General features: G+C 42.9%; 1 protein-coding gene across 1 annotated transcript in view; it reads right to left on the bottom strand.

Annotated features, from left to right (window-relative positions):
* The window catches only part of Slc16a12 (solute carrier family 16 member 12), a 74830-nt gene extending 61428 nt beyond the window's left edge, over positions 1–13402 (bottom strand). Inside the window, exon 1 of the mRNA XM_005063673.4 lies at positions 13172–13402. The gene's annotated coding sequence lies outside the window, so the exon portion shown is untranslated. The remainder of the gene's footprint in view (positions 1–13171) is intronic.
* Positions 13403–19390: the final 5988 nt, after the last annotated feature.

Here is a 19390-nt window from a genome sequence, read left to right as displayed (position 1 = left end):
CATGAAGGCCGATCTCTAATCGCCTCATGGATAGCCCATGTGCTTCACCCCTCTATATCTTATGACAGGAGTGATTTCAGCATCATTTTTGGGAACAAGTCATACTCCAGTCACAGCAGGTACCAATGAGAGTTAATAAAGCTGGTTAAGAAGCAGCCACTGAAATTCTCAAAAGGACACTATTCCTTACATGGCGCGCATATACAAAGAGTGCCCTCCAAAGTTCTCCTACAGTGACACTATAAATAAGACACAGTCCTTGCCCTCACATTTGGCTCACTGGAAAGGGTCAACATATGGCTAGACAGTATTTTTTTAAGTGCACTGGACAGTGGTGGCGCACGCCTTTAATCCCAGCACTCAGGAAGCAGAGGCAGGCGGATCTCTATGAGTTTGAGGGCAGGCAGTCTGGTTTACATATTGAGTTCCAGGACGAGGAGAAACCCTGTCTCAAACAACAAAGCAAAAGGAAAAAGGTGTAATGGCCAAGGCATGGCCTGGGTGCAGCAGGGATACAGCCTTATGATTCTCGTCCATTCTCTCTTATGTTTTTCCCAGATAATCACAATCAGGTATGTGATTTCAGCTGATGTTAGTAGTAGATTGTGCTCAAGATTTGGCTTCCTTGGAAAATGCCTACCATCTCTACTACATTCCCTGCAGAATATCAATACAAAGATAAGTGTTACTGTGAATCATTAACCTTATTTCCCCTCTGCTCAAGTTCAACAGACTCCTAGTTCATCACCCTGTTGGGCTTCCCAAAATCTCTCACTCAGAGTTATCTGTCTGAAGCATAGGTTCATTTTACCACCCCTACATCTGTTAAAGAAGCTGGGCATGATGGCACATACCTTTAATCCTAGCATTCAGGAAGCAGAGGCAGGTGGACCTCTGTGGATTATACATGACATAGTGAGTTCCAAGACAGTAGAGAGACCCTGTCCAGAAAAAAAGGAGGATAAAGAGAAGGGAGAAGAAGAGGAGGAAAGGAAGGAAGGAAGGAAGGAAGGAAGGAAGGAAGGAAGGAAGAAGGGAGACAGTGAGAGACAGAGACAGACTACCAAAGCAAAATTGAAAGACGGCTTGATTATGCAAGACCCTAACCATGATCCTGTCTGTTCTTTGGTTTTTCTAGGACCCTGGTTATGAGCCCTGCATGTGAACCTTGCCTTACAGCATCACTGTGAAGAACTAGATGCACCTTGATTCAACGTGTGCTTTTCCATCCCAGTGACTTTGTACATGATACCCTTCATGTCTAGATTATTTCCCTCTGAAAGCTACATGTCCTTAATGGTTTGACGCACAAAGGCTATTTGAAGTGCCTTGGGCCCTGAACACCCACACCAGGAAACTGCAGGCTGGTGAGTCATGCAGGTTGCTTAACCTGGCTGTGTCCTATGGTAGAGGCCTGCCGTAGGGCCATCAGCGTCAGCACAGAGCCTGAAGCTTGCTGGGTAGGCAGTGAGCATCTGCCTAGTGAAACTCGTTCAGCTATTTGAACAACTGGATCATAATGTTTTATCAGAAAGTTGGATTTTCACTTGAAATTTTAGTGGGAACTTCATCTCTAAAAAATTAAAATCTAAAGGTATCTGAATCTTTTCTTTTTTGAATGCAGAAGATGAGGTGCCAACCTAAAGAAACAAAAAAGAAAAGAAAGGAATGTACAGGGCTTAATTCTGAACAATGAATGGTCAGTCCTTTATCACTGGGACACCAAACTACTGAGTAAGCTGTTTTGGGCAAGTGTCTTATTGATAAGAGTTTATTCTTTACCTTGGTGATTTGACTTTTCAAAAATTTTAAATTTGTTTTTGAGACAGGGTCTCACTATGGAGTCCTAGCTGACCTAGAACTTACTATATAGACCAAGATGGTCTCCAAACTAATGGAGATCTGCCTGCCTCTGCCTCCTGAGTGCTAAAATCAGAGAGGCATACCACCATGCCCAGCTCATTGTTCTGAAGCTTTAAGTGAGTGCAGATGTGGCTGGTAATCCTTTTAAGCAGGTGACCAGCACACATGTGTTTAAGTCAACGAAACACAACAAATCTTAGACACACAGAGAATGGGAATCTATCCCAGGACCTCATGGGACCACACCCAAAACCCAGCAGACACCATTCCATAAGGGAAAATTAAGACATGGAGGTAAACCATATTACTACTTTACATCATTTAATATGAAAGCTGAAAACCACAATGTCCATGCCTGTGTGTGAATCTACCATTCTATACCTCAATACATATTAAGAAGGGGTCCTAGAGACTTTGTCAGAGTTTGAAGTTTTTCAGAGAAGTGTTCTTGCCCTCTTTACTTTGACTCCATCAATCATGTCTGTGTGTGTGTGTGTGTGTGTGTGTGTGAGAGAGAGAGAGAGAGAGAGAGAGAGACAGAGAGAGACAGAGAGAGAGAAGAGAAGAAAAAAGGAGGAAGGAAGGAAGGAAGGAAGGAAGGAAGGGAGGGAGGAAGGAAGGAAGGAAGGGAGGGAGGGAGGGAGGAAGGAAGGAAGGAAGGAAGGGAGGGAGGGAGGGAGGAAGGAAGGAAGGAAGGAAGGAAGGAAGGAAGGAAGGAAGGAAGGAAGGAAGGAAGGAAGGAAGGAAGAAAAAGGACTGCTCCTAGGTATGGTGGAGGAGAAGGGATGAAGTTGAGAACCTAGTAGACTGGTTAGCTTTGATTTGTTACATAGACATCTCACCCATTTGTTTCAGGGTTTGAGACTTAACACTGTTCATCTACACAAGCATTCGCATATATGACCCAAGTCTTTTGAAAATTATACACACATGTATGTGGGAAAATAAAAGACTAAAAAATGATTTGAGTGTGGTGACTTATGCTTGAAATCTTTGTACTGAGGAGATTAATACATGACGATTGCCACAGTTTGAGGCTGACCGGGCTACATAGAGAGTTCTAGGGCATCCTGGACTACAGAGTAAGATCTTTGGTTGGTTGGAACTTCCAGATTATTCCTGCTTAATCTCCTCTCCCTCTCCCTCTCCCTCTCCCTCTCCCTCTTCCTCTCCCTCTCCCTCTCCCTCTCCCTCTTCCTCTCCCTCTCCCTCTCTCTCTCTCCCCTTTCCAAATTGTGCCCTCTCAGAGAATCTCCAACAAATGGAAGGCACCAAAAGCCCAGTTTTGCATTCTTGGTGGCTACTGCAGCTCCCTCCCCTGAAGTTGCCAGCCACCCAAGTACCACTTAAAGCATTCAGCTTTTGACCATACTTGGGCATAAACCTAGCTTGTGGCAGACATATCACCACCTCCCTCCCACCCCACATACAGGCTATATAACCTCCCTGTTTTAGTTGGGGCAAGGGATTTCTCATGCCTCGATCTCTGGAACTGGAGAACTCACCCAGGAATTGCTTTGCTCAAATAAACCTATTCTTTTACTCTTTCAATTGGGTTTCATCCGGCTTACTGCATCTGTGAAGAAAACCTATTATCATGTTACAGAAAACCTATTAATCTTGTCTCAAAACTTATAATTAAAAGGGAAATTCATTGACCAAACTTTTTGAGGAAAGAGAAGGGTACCTGATAGTAGAATTCCTCCTGTGTATATGTTTGTCCTATTGGTTGATAAATAAAGCACTGCTGGCCAATAGGGAAGCAAGATAAGTGGGATTAGGAGTCAAGTAGGATTCTGGGAAATGTAGTCAAGAGTGAAGAGTCATGATGTGATGATCCCAGGAAGAGAGGACACATGAGGCTGGTGTCCTCAGTAAGATAAGACCTTATAGAAATATATATATACGTGTGTGTGTGTGTGTGTGTGTGTGTGTGTGTGTGTGTGTGTGTGTGTGTATGGTTAACACTTAAGACAGAACTAGTCAATGAGAAGCCCTGTACATTGGCCACCAGCATTGTAACTAACAGAGTCTCTGTGTGTTATTTGGGGTTGACGTGACTCTGGGACCAGACTGGCGGGAAGAATGCTGCTCATTACAGGTAGCTAGTTTAGCCTAGCTATTTCCTAGAATTTTACATTTGAACCATTCCATTTGTCTCTATAAACACTGTCTCATAAGATATGTATCTTGCACAGAACCTCTGTACTTAATTATTCCAAATATATGCTTATTGTCCTGAATATCCAACTGACCACTGGCTATCTCTTTCATCAGATCCCAATTTACAATCACTAATACTAAAGATTCCTCAATGCTTTTCAACACAGATACCCATTAGCTCCTAGAAGCAGAGCCTATGGGAACCCAAGACAAATTGGACACATAAGAAAGCAAAAACTTAGAAATGTGGCCCAGTTACTGAAAACTTTTTTTAGCTGAGACAGTCCTTGTTCAAGAAATATCTTACTTGGAAGCTCAGTGTATAAAAATGGGAATAGTACCCCTTCTCAGGCTGTAAGGGGTCCCCAGAAAGAAGTCTAAGTCTTGAAGCCAGACTACATCCCCTACCTACCCAGCCCCCAGGTTTCCTGTCAATTCCCAGAAATCTGCAAAAGACTGCTCAAAAATCACCAGTCACGATCCATGGAGATATTACCTTTTATGTTTTATTTATTCACTGTGTATATGTGGGGGCACATGTGTACCGTGGTACACACATGGAGGGCAGAGGACAACCTTCAGGAGTCGATTCTCTGCTTCTACCATGCGGTTTCAAGGAACAAGTTCAGATCACCAGGCCTGGCAGCAAGTGTCTTTACCTCCTAAGCCATCTCACCAGCCCCAAGATGTATATTACCTTTCGATTAAAAAATAACAGTAAACAGCTCTTCTTGGTTGTTCATTTGTTTTGTTTGTTGGCATCAAGAATCAAACCCTGGTCTCACATGCTAGGCAAGCACTGTCACTGGGCCACACATCCCCAGACCCAAGGTTAGGTCTAAGCAGTTTGATTCACAAGCGTTTGTTTGTTTGTTTTCCAGGTTCTGTGTTTATCACCTCAGCACATTTCTCAAAGACAGTAAGTCCAAGGACAAATACAACCTAAAATTAATGAAACTTTGGTAGTCACAAAGGACAATATTTAAACTTCTGTCTTTCTCTTATAAGAACCCAATGTATCTTTCTTATATAAAAGTCCTATATATTTTGAAAACCTATTTTGACATAACCAAATGAAAGAGACGGTATGCAAATTTCAAGATTCCACTGTTTTTTTCTGCTGAGTAGTACTCCATTGTGTAAATGCACCACATTCTCTCTACCCACTCTTCAGTTGAGAAGCATGTGAAGATTTGCAGGCAAATGGATGGTACTAGAAGAAACCATCCTTAGTGAGGTAAGTCAGTCACAGACATGAAGTGAGTTAGCTCCTGAAGAGTGGACTAGCCTGTCCCCTCAATTATTCCCCAGCTTCCTTCCTGTATCCCTCTGTAACCCCTCCCTCGTGCATGGGCTCCCACCATGATACCATCCATGATGATGCAATACAGTCAGCCAGACCCAGACCCTACTGGCCTTGAACTTTCAGGCTCCAAAACTGTCACTGAATAACCCCTTTTTTCTTTACAAAGTATCCAGATTCAGTTATTTTATAGCAACAGAAGAGAGGACTGGGATAGTTAATTGTAGTTCTGCTCTTATATAAAACTAAACTTAATGAATTCTACAGTGGAGGAAAATCCTTTCCACCACTGAGCAAGGCTTCCCACATACTGAAGAGGCACTGTAGTGAAAAAGAAGTTTTAAAGAAAAATATTTAATTTTTATCAGATATGTTTAAAAGATACCCCAAAAGACATATTTAGAAAATAGCATTGCAACTATTTCCTTCAATATTCTTTTTCTGAAGAAGTGTAAGATACACATACACATACACATATACCTATCAGTGATCCTCAATCCTGACTGCACACAATCCTTTCACAGGATTTTCTTAAGTTTCTGTTGCCATTACCTTACCCCAGAACCACTTAATGGAAAGATCTTAGGAAAGGGACATTCATATCTTCGGCCATTCTGGGTGACTTTAACGTGCAGACAGCACTGAGAACCACTGCCATGGAGACTTGAGTCAACACACATGGATACAAAAGTGTTGAGAGTCAACAAGAACAAGACACTCTGATATAGGTTAAGTGTGTGAGTTTGAATTTACCATTTCTAAGAAGTGAATGATGAAAGTTAAGACTAGGCTTGACCGCTGTCTAGCGGAAGTTCTCTTTCTTAGATTGTTGTGAGAGCAAGTTTACACATCTTGGTGGGTTCTTCCGTGTGCTACAATGCGCCTGTTTGGAAGTTCCAGATTTAGGGAGCTGTAATGGCCATTTCAAGAAACACAGCTGGTTTCAATAGATAAATATGATCTCATTTCCATGGAAAGTATTTCATCAAGTGAAGCAGAATTGCTAAAACAATACTAGTTGTTCCCGAAATAAGTAGTTGCACTCTTGGTTTCTATTATGTTAAATAATCCATGAAACAGTGAACGGTTCTCAAGAATGTATTGAAGAATCTCAGTGTGTGAGAGTTGGGAGTAATAGGTTTTAAGGGTTTGTGTAGCTAACATAGTGTCTTGCTGTTCTGTGTACACACTCAAATCAGGGGGTCAGCATCCAGGGTTTGGAGAGAAACACACTGACTTTTATGGTGATTTAGAAGCCTGAAGAACTGTGTCAGGTCTCCCATATAATCTCGAGTGCACAATTCTGTATCCATAAGAGGCCAATAAACAGGAAAACCTCATGCTGATGCCAAAACATGAGCTATTCTCAGAATATACTGAGAAAACTCAGAATCTGAAACTTCAGAAGCTGTGGACTAAAGCAACCAGAAGCCACTAGAACAAAGCAGAAGAACCGATCAGATATATCTTCAGCATCTTGTTCAGTTTTTTTTGTTTTGTTTTTTTGTTTTTGTTTTTGTTTTGTTTTTGTTTTTTTTGTTTTTTTTTTTTTTTTTTGGTTTTACGAGACAGGGTTTCTCTGTATTGTTTTGTTTTGGAGGCTGTTGGTCCAGCCCGGCCTCAAACTCACAGAAATCTGCCTGCCTCTGCCTCCCAAGTGCTGGGATTAAAGGCATGCGCCACCACCGCCCGGCTTGTTCAGTTTTCATATGAGTAAATGTAAATTAATTCCCTAGCCTTTGGATGTGGAGTCGTGATTGGTGCTCTGTGTTTTGTTTATTGGTTAAACCACACACACACACACACACACACACACAGTATGGCTCTATTTCTTTTAAAAGCTGAGTAGGACCTTAAAGAAACATGTAAAAAAATAGCTGAGTGAAAAATCCTAGCTATTTTTGTCATATTTCCCTAATATGTTATAGCTGACCACTCTATGTCTAAATTATAATTGTTCATGTTGCCTTTTTTAAGCTTTAGGATCTTTTATTGAACATGTGTGTTCATGTATGTGCAGGCAGGCACACATGTGCGGGGATGTGGAGGTCAGAGGATAACTTATGGTGCCATTCCTCGGGTATCATTGAACATTTTTTAGACAGGGTCTCTCACTAGTCTAGAATTGGAAATTGGCTGCTCAGTGAGCCCCAGTGGCCCACCTGTCTTTCCCTCCCCAGCACTTGGATTATGGGTGCATACTACCACACCCAGAGTTGTTTACTTTGGTGATGAGGATTTGTGTTACAACACATGTTTGCAAACCAAGTGCTTTACCAACCAAATTATCTCCTGGGTCTTTTTCTGTTTAAATTGGGATAGAACCAACATAGCAGATACTCCATCAAACTTGATCATTTTAAATTTCTTTTTCTTATCAAAGATTGAACCTTAAGCATGCCAAGCAAATGCCCCATTAAGCTGCATGCCTGGCTCCAACGTAGGCATCTAAATTCAGATGCAAGGCATTATCTCAAGAAACATGACACCATTGCCAGTCTCTCTGTGTTCCCCTACCTATATCTCCTGGCTACCACTCATCTGTTTTTTCTTAATGAGTTTGCTTCTCTGTACATATGGAATCTTACACTGTGTAGTTTTTGTATCTTGCTTCTTTTGTCTAGTGTTTTCACAGATTATGTACTGATGTTTTTTTTTCAACGTGCTTAACTGTTATAAACTGAACAGAGGTCTAGGAGTTAAAAGTTTGATCTCTAAAGTAACGGAAGGTGGTAGAACCATTGAGAAGTGGGGTCTTATAGGAGGAGTGTTTTGAGGAGTATGGTGACATCCTACCCATCCTTTATTTTGGCTTCTGTAATGTGAACAGTTTTCTTGCCAAGTATTTTCAATTGACCTCCATGCACATGCACACGAAGACACATGTCAGTGGGTCTACTCCATCTTGGACTATAATCTACAAAAATTGTAACACGAGTTAAACCTTTCTCTTTATAAGTTAATTATCTCAGGTAGTAAATTATAACAAAGTGAAGGTGAGTAACATATGGGTCCATGCATCAATACGCTTATTTCATGACAAAAGAGTTCTTCATTTACCACTTACATTAAATTAGTCAGTAGATATTTAATTTAATTGCAAAATCACAGTATCAAATACAGTTAGCATACACAGGACTAAGACTAAAGAGCACTGTTATCATGTATATAAACTATAAAAAGCATAGCATGCCGGTTTACAACAGTGATAATCTGGAGTAATCTCAATGCTTCAAGCAAGAACAAGTTTGTATTTCCAATGGAAACGAGAACACTGTTAGCCCAATGAGTTGATTTAGTGTTGGTCAACACTCCATTACCCAAGACAGAGATAAAGTACACAGCAGGGTACAGAAGTGATGTGTTTGTCTGTCTTAAAAATGAAGCAAGTGGGCCAGGTCTGGTGACAAACACCCTTAATTCTAGCATTTCAGGTGGATTTCTGTGAGTCCAAGGTCATCCTTGTCTACACAGCAAATTCCAGGCCAATCCAGGCTATACAGTAAAACCTTGTCGCAAAAAAGCAAAAACAAAACGAGTGGTCTTATGCATGTTGTTACAACACCATGTATGCAACTCCCTGCTGTATCTGGAAAACACCGATTCATTGTGGTTATTCACCACCTTTGGCTCTTACATTCTTTCTGCTCTCTCTCTTCTGCCTCTGCTGTGATGTTCCCTGAGCCTTTGGATAAGGTTGGATAAGGGCTATAGTAGGGATAGATATCCCATTTGGGGCTGAGTACTGCCTAAGATCAAACTAACAAAATAACAACTTGAAGGGAATGTGTGGACATGAAGTACCACCCCTCCTTGGGGATCTGTTGGAAACTGATAACTGACAAGAGAAGAGAGAGAGTTGGTTTTCTTTAACAGTATGACCCCAGGTGGTGGGTTGACAACCTACCACTCCAGTGAGTGGTTGCATACTCAAGACTATATAAACAACACAAATTGGACTCCCTCTCCTCTCTCTCTCTCTCTCTCTCTCTCTCTCTCTCTCTCTCTCTCTCTCTCAAAATTTGGGTGGTTATGGAATGGGGTAGATCTGGGAGAAGTTGGGAAAGAGGTGAATATAATCAAATTTTAATGTACAAAATTCTCAAATTATTTCTTTAAGTAGAAGAAACAAATAGGACTACAGGTAGTTGAGTCTTAGAGTGCTGCATAGCACACAGGGCTTGGGGTTCAATTCCCAGCACTACAGAAGAAAAAGGAAACAAAGCTTTACCATGCTATTCATCTTTCACTATATGTCCACTATAAAATCTTCCCCCAGTCTTTAATTCTTCAAAACTCATATACTCTCTCCTCCACTTACATTCCCAAGTACAGGGAGTAAGCCATTTCAGCCTACAGCAGTATAATCTGTCATTACAGCCCAGTTTTTCACACAAATTATCACTGAACAGTTCAATAAATATCTATTAAACCAACAAATAAGTGTGTTCATAGAATAACTAGTGACAGCAACATTCTATCTGACTATAACAACTCAACTCCCCTGGACCATCTTTGATGGAGAAAAATATAAGTAAATAAAGAAAACAGCCAGGCTTGGTGGCACAAACCTTTAATCCCTACACTTAAAAGCTGGGGGAAGGCAGAGCTCTGTGAGTTTGAGGCCAGCCTGGTCTACATAGTAAGCTCCAGGATAGCCAGGGCTACATAGTAAGACCCTGGAAAGAAAGAAAGAAAGAAAGAAAGAAAGAAAGAAAGAAAGAAAGAAAGAAAGAAAGAAAGAAAGAAAGAAAGAAAGAGGGGGACAGGGAGAGAGGGAGAGAAGGAGAGAGGGAGGGAGGGAGAGAAGGAGAGAGGGAGGGAGGGAAGGAGAGAGGGAGGGAGGGAGGGAAGGAGAGAGGGAGGGAAGGAGGGAGGGAGAGAAGGAGGGTGGGAGAGAAGGAGGGAGGGAGAGAAGATCTAATAATCATCAAAACATCAGATATTGTGACCTTACCTAAGTATTTCATAAAAACCACTTTTAAATGTGCAAACATATACCCAACCCCTACAAACACACAAACACACACACACACACACATACACACCAACAAAGAATCTTTTTTCTGCTCACATCTTCCAACATTTTCAACTGTGATTTGGTTTTTCTCAATTAACTCTGGGAGCCCATTCTACATGGAGGGATGCTCTCTCAGCCTGGAAAAATGGGGGAGGACCTAGGCCCTGCCCAGGATGAAATTACAGACTCTTAAGATCCCTCATGGAAGGCCTTACCCTCCCTGGGGAGTGGAGGGGGAATGGAGTGGGGTGACGGGTTGGGGGGATTAGTGGGCCAGGGAGGGAGAGGGAACTGGGAGAAATGTGTAAAAAGTTAAATAAAAAATTACTATTAAAAATTTATCACAGCAATGGGTGAATATTTAGATAGGCATGAAATAACTTTTAGTTTGACAATTTTTAAAAGAAAATCAAATGATTAAGTGAAGAACTAAAAAAAAAAACCCTCAAACACTGCAATGAACACTTTTGGGGGGGGGAGTTATATGACCAAAGACCTGACAAGTTCATTTAGATAAGTCATTATTAAAAACAACAAACATGCCTGAGCTTGCAAACTGCTGCTTGAAGAAAATGCAACTGAGAGACTTAGAGAATGCCTTAAGCAGGAATGTGTGTAATTCAAAAAGAAAAACTACCATGGTAACAAGTTTACCAATAAATCATGTGACTGTGTAGCCAAAGTCAGTTCATAAACATCAAAGCCACTTGAAGAATTCTTTGGTTCCCGTGATTATAAGATCAACAAGATGATTGGATAAGAAGACAGACAGAACATTTGTATTTGTTTCCCTTCTGAACATAAAACTGAAATTCTCTTCTACCTGGCTAACAAAAATCCCAGAGAAATTTTTGATAAATGAATTTCAAGTTGATTTCTTCAGAGCCAAAGTCCTTTGGTTTGGTCACTGACACCCACCAAATGCCCAGAACAGCACTGAGCGCACAGTTGGCACTCAATAAATACCTTTTACATTGAACTAAATTGAAAAATATGCACTATGCTGCAATGGTATTAGCTAATTCAGTCCACAATTTTAAAATTAAGCCATAACTTCTGCTCCAGATCATTGGGTTGCTCATGACAAACCTCCGGGCCACATTTCTAGAAACATCTCAGCATTGCAAACCACTCACATCATGTCCTCATCACTAGCCACTTATCACCAGGGGGAGCACAGAATCAAGACTCCAAGAAGCAGTATTGGAAGCTTACTCTTACTTATCTTGATTACTCCTGGGAATGCATCTGACAAGTATCAATATATTCATCTTGATATGGGAAGAATTTGAATATTACTTAAAATTAAGGATACTTCTTGCTTCCTGTTTTCCATCCATTTGTTTCTCCCTGCACATCATCTTTCATTTTCATTGTTTTTTAAAACAGGTTCTTCCTAAGTAGCTTTTTCAGCCTACTAGTCACTATGTAGTTCAGGCTGACTTTGAACTCCCAACAATCCTCTGCTGTATCTCTGGTGTGCTGGAATTACAGCATGTACCATCACAGCAGGCTTAAGGATTCCTACTGCTAACAATTACACAACAAAGGCAGTTTGACTAAATCAACCCCTCATCTATTTCAGAACCCTCCCAGTTTAAAAACAGATGAGTAAAAAGCAAGGATAGGAAAATTATATGCTTGGGCCATTCTAGTCATGGGGGGAGGGGTTGTTGTTAAAATACCTGGAGGCAAAGTACCCTGAAAATTGACCTGGGGAAGAGTGAGAAAGCCTGAATGTCTACGTTGGTCCCATCTACACACTTGAGGGTATGTATTTTGCCAATCAGCGCCAGACATGGATCTGAGCTTCCCAAACTGTTTAACAATTAGAATCTAGTAGATTCTCTAAAACCCCTTTCCACTTCTATGATCATTTAAGTAATAAGTGATCCAGCGTCCATACTTTTCAGTCAGGCTGGGCATCATGAGTGGCTAGAACATCAGAAGCCCTAGAGTAGTGTAACTTTGGAGAAAGGAGAATTACACAGCCAGCAGCTGCTGATTTCAAAAGCGAGCAAGCCCAGATACCTGTAGCCTCAGGTTCTTCCTGCACTTGGCAAGCCTGAAGTTTTTGTTGTTGTTGTTTTGTTTTGTTTTTTCTTTCTTTCTGGACTAGGTCAGCAGGGCCGCTGGAATGCCCGCACAGCTCTCAACAAAGCTGCGAAGAACTAACAAGAGGCCCGACAAAATGCAAGCGGAATGGTTCAGAATGCTGAATCACCAATTTGCACTACATCAGTGATTCTGAGATCCACAGGTTGAGAACCGCTGTTTTGGGGGCAAGGAACGACTGTAGAAATTAAGTTTAATTCATTTCAAACACAGAAGGCTGGTGAGTAGACTACTCACGAGAGCAACAAACAATTGGGAAGCAGAGTAGGGTTAAAAAGTAAGAAACTGACAATCAAGGTGGAAAGGCGGTCTGTCCTGCATGGGAAATGTGCATCTGGAAACCTCAGAACACAGATCAAAGCCGCTCTCTCCAGCCACCTGCCCAGAAACTCTGCGGGACACCTCAGGACACCGGACAAGAGGGCACGTGCTTCCTTTCTAAACCCAACAGGTGGCCAGACTTAGGGTCTAGACATAGCGCGCAGCTGGGGCAGACGCAGAACAGAGCGCCCGCGGTCCTTCCAGAGGTCTAGGTCCAACCCTCCCGCCCTACCTGGACGCCGGTGCTACCTGTGCAACGGAATCAGAAAGCGGGAAGAGCAGCAGCAAAGCTTTCGGCACCGGGACAGCATCGGGACTAGGCGCGCGCTCCGCAGCCCTCTACAGAGTCCCTGCCCGCCCGCATCCCGGGGCCCGCGGGTCCTCACCTCGTGGGGACAGCTGCAGCGCTGGCGGTGGCTCGCCCACATACTCCCTTGCGCGGCGGCCCTTTCCCCGGCCCCAGGCGTCTGGTGGCGGCCGAGGGGCGGGGAGCGCGTTGGGCGGAGGCGCCGCAGGGCCCGGAGCCGCGGGCAGCGGGCAGCGCCTGCCGGACAATGTCGCTGGAGTGATCCCACTGCCCCGCCCCCGAGAAGCAAGGCTTTCAGCCACGCCGGCCCCGAGAGTGACTCTGCCCAGTCGGGGAAGAAGCATTGTCCCGGGATTTGCTCTGCTTTGGGGGCTCGGCCACGCGTGAGGGGCGCGGGGAGGAGGGGCACCTCCAGGTTATGTAATGCTCTGCTGAGAAGGGAGCCAGCTTGCCTTAGTCTACAGGGTTCTCTCCCAGATGGCCTGAGGTGCCTCGAACCTACAGTAAAGGAGGAGACTGGGTGTTCTCAAAAAGATCGTTTCCATGCAGGGTCAAAGGGCACTAAACCTGCATCTGCATCTGACATGGAAGGGGACCCTGCCAGCGAGCGGGTCAGACCTTTTTTCAGTAATCAGTTAATTAATTACAAGGGTTCTAAAGACCTGAGTTCAACTCGCTGGCAAAGCCCATGACTTTGGGTGATCAACTTAACTCTGAGTTGCAGTTTCATCTGTAAAATTAAATAAATAAATAAACACATTTGCTTCACTTTGTTGCTGAGAGGAAGAATGAGGTTTAGGGGTCAGGTACAATAACAGTCCAGGATAAAACCTGAAGAGGGACCTCCCATGCCCACCAGGAGATGAGTGTGTGTGGCAGGTTCCTGGCTAGCCATCCCTTTAGTGTTGCACAAAGCCCAGCAGATTAAAGACCCTTCTCACCTTGCCCTTTGGGTTGTATGTTTGTTTCCCTTTCTGTCGACCTTCCTACACTGTAACTATTAATCGGAATTTAAGGACTATTTTCACTTGCATGAAACTAGTTTAGATCTGAGGAATTAGTAAATGTGTGTTTAAAACACACACAAGGAGATTTCATTAGCATTGAAAATGAGCTTGTAAATGCAGGGGCAGCAATGAGCCTGAACCCTCAGCTATGAAAGTCCTTAGGTCAAAGGCTTGGAAACCCTGTCTTTGAGAAAAATACTTCTTCCAGTTAAACACTGTTTCCAGTGGCAAATAAGTCTTATCTTCCACGTAATAACATAGGACAACCAGTTCTTTTGAAAACCTTTGGAGAATAGAACAAATCTTCAGATGTCTTTCTAAGTCACAGCTCACAGAGCCTCTAGCAAAGCCCAGAGCTATTTTATTTATTGGTTTAAGAGCTATGTCTTTGTTGTTTTATCCTTGATGGTATTCCGATTTTGTTTGCCTGACTGCTCTCTGGCAGAGGGAGTTTTAACCTTTGAGAGTTTAGTAATTGGGGGTGTAATGGTACATGCCAACAATTCCAGCAATCTGGAGGCTAAGGTATGTTGTGGATGGTGAGTTTGAGTACAGCCTGGGCTCCATAACAAGACCGCTGTGCTTGAAACAACAAAACAAGAGCCATAGAGACAGCAGATGAAGCTGAGTTAATTCCTGGGACACACGTGATTAAAGGAGAGAATTACTGACTGTCCCAAGTTGTTTTCCGACCTCCACAAAATACACACAAAATAAATACAGGAAAATAATAATTTTCCGGAAGCAGGATTGTGATGTAGCTCACTTGATGAGTGCTGCCTGGCAGATACAAAGCCTTGGGCTCACCAAGCTGTACTGGACACTGAGAATAAAGCATGGGCCAAAGGACAGCACCATTGCTCTCATTAAGTTCTTTCTAGAGGGCAAGGACCATTGAAGAAATACATAACATTATATAGAGAGTGATGTCTTCTAGAACAAATGAAGTAGGATGGGAGGATGGAAGACTTACAGGGTGATGAGCACAAGGGAGGTCTCTCAGAAGAGGTAGCATTTGACCCTAAACTTGAATAACACAGCCAGTGAATCATGGATGGATATCTAGAGTGAAAATGTTGGCAGAAACAGGTAGTACAATCATCATAATGCTGCCTGTGACATCATAGCGCTGTATCGCAACATCATAATGTTCCATTTTACGTAAAAATGCTGCATTGTGATATCACTATGCAGTTCTTTGCTATCACTATGTTCCTTTATGTCATTTCAGGGCTCCACTGTGACTCACAGTGCTTCTTCATGAGGTAGCAATGCTCAGCTGTAACATGACAATGCTTCGTTATGCTAACACAATGCTGTGTGTGCTATCACAACACATGATTGTGACATCATAGCACTCCATTATGAAATCACAGGGTTCCACTGTCACATTGTGCTAACACAATGCTACCTTGTAGCATCACAGCTCAATTATGGCATTAGAATGTTCCACTACAACATCACAGCACTTCTCAATGGCATCATGATGCTCTATTGTGCTAGCACAGTACTGTCTTGTACCATCACAATGCTGCATGTGGTATCATGGTGTTCCACTGTGACATCTCAATGCTCCTTGACAATAAAATAAAGTAAAAAGTGTTCAGTAACTGTGAGTTGCTGATAAGTGGAACAGGAAAAGGCAGAGCCTCATATGGGACGTCACTTCCTAGGGGTCTCCCCTTTCAGGCTGGTGAAGCTGCTGCTGATACAGGTGTGGGCCACATGAAAGGGAAGGTGGACAGAGGAAAGGAAGCTCCTTTCTCTTAAGTTTAGGAGTTGGAGTTGCTGGAAGTGGAGAGGAAAGCCCATCTGCTTGGAAGAAAACCAAGAGGGGAACCCTAGACTCCAAGCAGGGAAGATAAGTTACCGACTCTCTTCTAGGCAGCACTGTAAGGTAGAACTTCCTGCAATGGTTGAAATGTCCCACACTGGCACCATTCAAAAGCACTCCACACTGTGGGCTGTTCACACTTACCCTTTAAACAAGGAACTAATTAAATTTGGTTTTGTGTGCTATTTGTTTTCAGTGCTCATCTGTTTTGTGACTCATGTTTCAAGGGCTCCATACCAACATGTAGTTAGTGTTTCTCAGGATGTGCAGCGACAAAACACACCCCTCACCTCAGGAGGCCCTTATTCAGTGATGCTTACAAGCTAGGGTTTGGTTAGACCAGATATGGTGCTTTTCTGAAAACTGTCGCCTGTCCAAAGGCAGCGTGGAATGTCAAAGGTCCTTTGAGAATTTAAATGTGGTGATGCATAGAAGGCATTTAATGCAATGTTTTGGCTGCAGTAAGCATGCAAAAAATTTACCCATATTGCATTGTGATTGATGAAGATTCTCTTCTGAGCCAATTCTGAACCTCCACATCAGCACAGCAGGAACCTCTCTTCCCTCACATGTGACCACCCTCCAAATCTGACCAGGTCTTCATCCTTCACACCACAGGGATGTCTGGTGGCTCTGACTAACGTTTAGCAGGAATCCAATAGGTTGATTTGGCTATAATCTCCTTTATCCTTGATGTTTCCTCTTGGTAGTTTACAATTCTCTAACCTCCGCTCTATGCCCTTGCCTATAAAATCTGACTCGCCCATAATATGTGGAGCTATATACTGTATCTCTTCTCACCTTACTATAATACCCTATTATAGTGGTCCCTCAACCTGTCAGTGTTCCAGAAAAAAAAACACAACTTCCTCACAATGGTTTAACAAGAGTGTCACTGAACAAATTTTCCCATTAACAGGAGACATGGTGCTGTAGTTACGTCAGTACTAATGAAGCAATCTTCCGCTGACGTGACCAGCAGATGACCTGAATACTCAGCCACCCTGGTTTTCCCCTCCAGAAACTAAGCACTACCTGTGCTACTCCAGCCTGGAGACACGGCATATTTGATAAAAGTTCTACCATTTATAGCCAATAATTAACAAGTGTGTGTGTGTGTCTGTGTGTGTGTGTTAACTAAGATCAAACCACACATGGCTTAGTGCAGTGGTTCTCAGCCTTTGGGTCGTGACCCCACCTGGGGTCAAGCAACTTTTTCACAGGGATTGCTTAAGACTATTGGAAACACAACATTGTTTTTATTTGCTACTTCATAACTGTAGTTTTGCTAATGCTATGAATCATGACGAAAATATCTGTGTCACCGTTACATGAGGCATTGTCCTAAAGGGCCATAGCGTCGGGAAGGCTGAGAACCGCTTGCTTAGTGGAATTAATCTCCAGAGAGATTCTGGGAAGCACGACACCTAGAGTGCAGCCATTACTGAAAGAGTGTTTGTTTGTTCCCGTTGCTTGGTCAAACAAGACGTGTGGATTCAGCGGAGGCCAGTGAGAACACGGGCCCAGACGGGGATGCACAGCAGCCACAGCAGAGTGAAAGCTATCAGACAGCTGGGTGTGGGCATAAAACCGGGAAGCTTTTGCCTAACTAGAACTGAAATGCGACTTTCAAGGCCGATAGAGATGTTGAGGATAACTATAAATAGCATACACACATTCAATGAAAGAATATGTCATCAATTACATGGAATTGTAATTGGTGAGAGAATATACTGAAATTCTTCTCTGGACTCTAAGAAACATATCTGAATATCGTCTTCTGAAACTCCTATTCACCTGGCTTGTAAAAATAATACCATGATGGCTTGGAGAGATGGCTCAGTGATTAAGAGCACTGACTGCCCTTCCAGAGGACCCGGATTCAATTTCCAGCAACTACATGACAGCTCACAGCTGTCTATCTCCAGTTCCAGGGGACCTGACACCCTCACACAGACATATATGCAGGCAAACACCAATGGGTGTAAAATTAAAATAAACAACTCATTTTCAAAATACAAAAAAAGAACTAATTTTAAAAAATAAAATAATATCATGACCCTTGAACATTTTCCAGATCTCATTTTCTTTATTGTATTCGTTAATTCATTTTTTATTCTTCACTTCTATTCTTGTGAGCATTTTCCTAGAATTCAGGGTCTACTTCCCTGCACTCCTTTCTTAGTACATCCCAGGCCCTTCTTGTTGCTGTGGCTAACACCTGCTGTCAGCAGCATGGCATTCCCAGTCCTGACCTCCAGCTGAACTCCAGTTCTTGTCACCTGACACCCACTAGATAGTTCCACTTGCAGTCTCCCCACTCCATCACTTCAGATTTTAAAATCCTTATCACTGCGATTTCTTTCTTAGCTTCCACACAGCTCTCAGGTCGGTTGCCCTGTGCATTGCAGAGTGTTCAGCAGCATCCCTAATCTTTGGCCACTGGGTACCAATAGGAATCCTCCTATTCATAACGACCGAATTGTCTGCTAAATAACCCCATGAGGGCAGAGGAAAGCTGGGAGGAGCTGCAGGACCTCATGGTCTGGATGCTTCACATGTTACTTGAGGTGATGTATAAGAAGCGGCCAGTGTAGCTCTGGACCAGGGTCATCCTCCGCAGAATGTGGACACCTACTCGTCTATGATGTTCTATTGAGGGAAGGTGTTCTCTGAAATTATGGGTATCTCATGAACATTTTAAAAGGGGAAAATTAAATTGGGTCACCCCGAATTACACACTAGTAAATATTTTGTTGGAATTCAAACAAAATAAGAAAAGAAATTTCTTATATTCTCTTGCTGTGGTTTGAATGGGAAATATTCCCCAGTAAGGCTCACTGGAATACTTGGTCCCGGCCGGCGGTGCTATTTGAGAAGATTCTGGAACAGTTAGGAGGTGGGTCTTTGTTGCAAGAGATGGATGAATGGGGATGAGTTGTATAGGCCAGCCGATTTCCTGTTTATCCTGAGTGCCACTGCTAACTAGCTTCCTGCTCCCGACTCCTTTTCTTCCCCAGCCAACTGCCATGTCTTTCCCAGTCATAATAGACTGTGTCGTGTGCCCCCAGGAAATATGAGCTAACATAAACCCTATCTTCTTTATTTGATTTTTTTAAAAATTAATTTAGTTTTTACATTCCAATCCCTGTTCCCCCTCCCTCCTCTCCTTCTGCTCCCCAGACTTTCCCCCTGACCCCAATTCCCATCTGCTCTTCAGAGAGGGTAAGGCCTCCCTAGGATGTCTACTAATCTGTCCTATTATCTCATTGAAGCAGGACCAAGACACCTCTCGACCCCCACACCCCTGTGTCTAGGCTGAGCAAGGTTTCTCTCCATATAGAATGGGCTCCACTGAGTCAGTTTGTGCATTAGAATTAGAAACCCTGTCCTGTCTTCTTTAAGTTGCTTTTGTCAGAACATTTTGTCACTGTAATGGGAAAAGAAGGAGGACCTC

The sequence above is a fragment of the Mesocricetus auratus genome, unplaced genomic scaffold (genome assembly GCF_017639785.1).
Source record: "Mesocricetus auratus isolate SY011 unplaced genomic scaffold, BCM_Maur_2.0 Super-Scaffold_4256, whole genome shotgun sequence".
In the NCBI taxonomy this organism is placed as follows: Eukaryota; Metazoa; Chordata; class Mammalia; order Rodentia; family Cricetidae; genus Mesocricetus; species Mesocricetus auratus.
The sequence above is the reverse complement of the archived record's forward strand: the minus strand, read 5'-3'. Positions and strand labels throughout refer to the sequence as shown.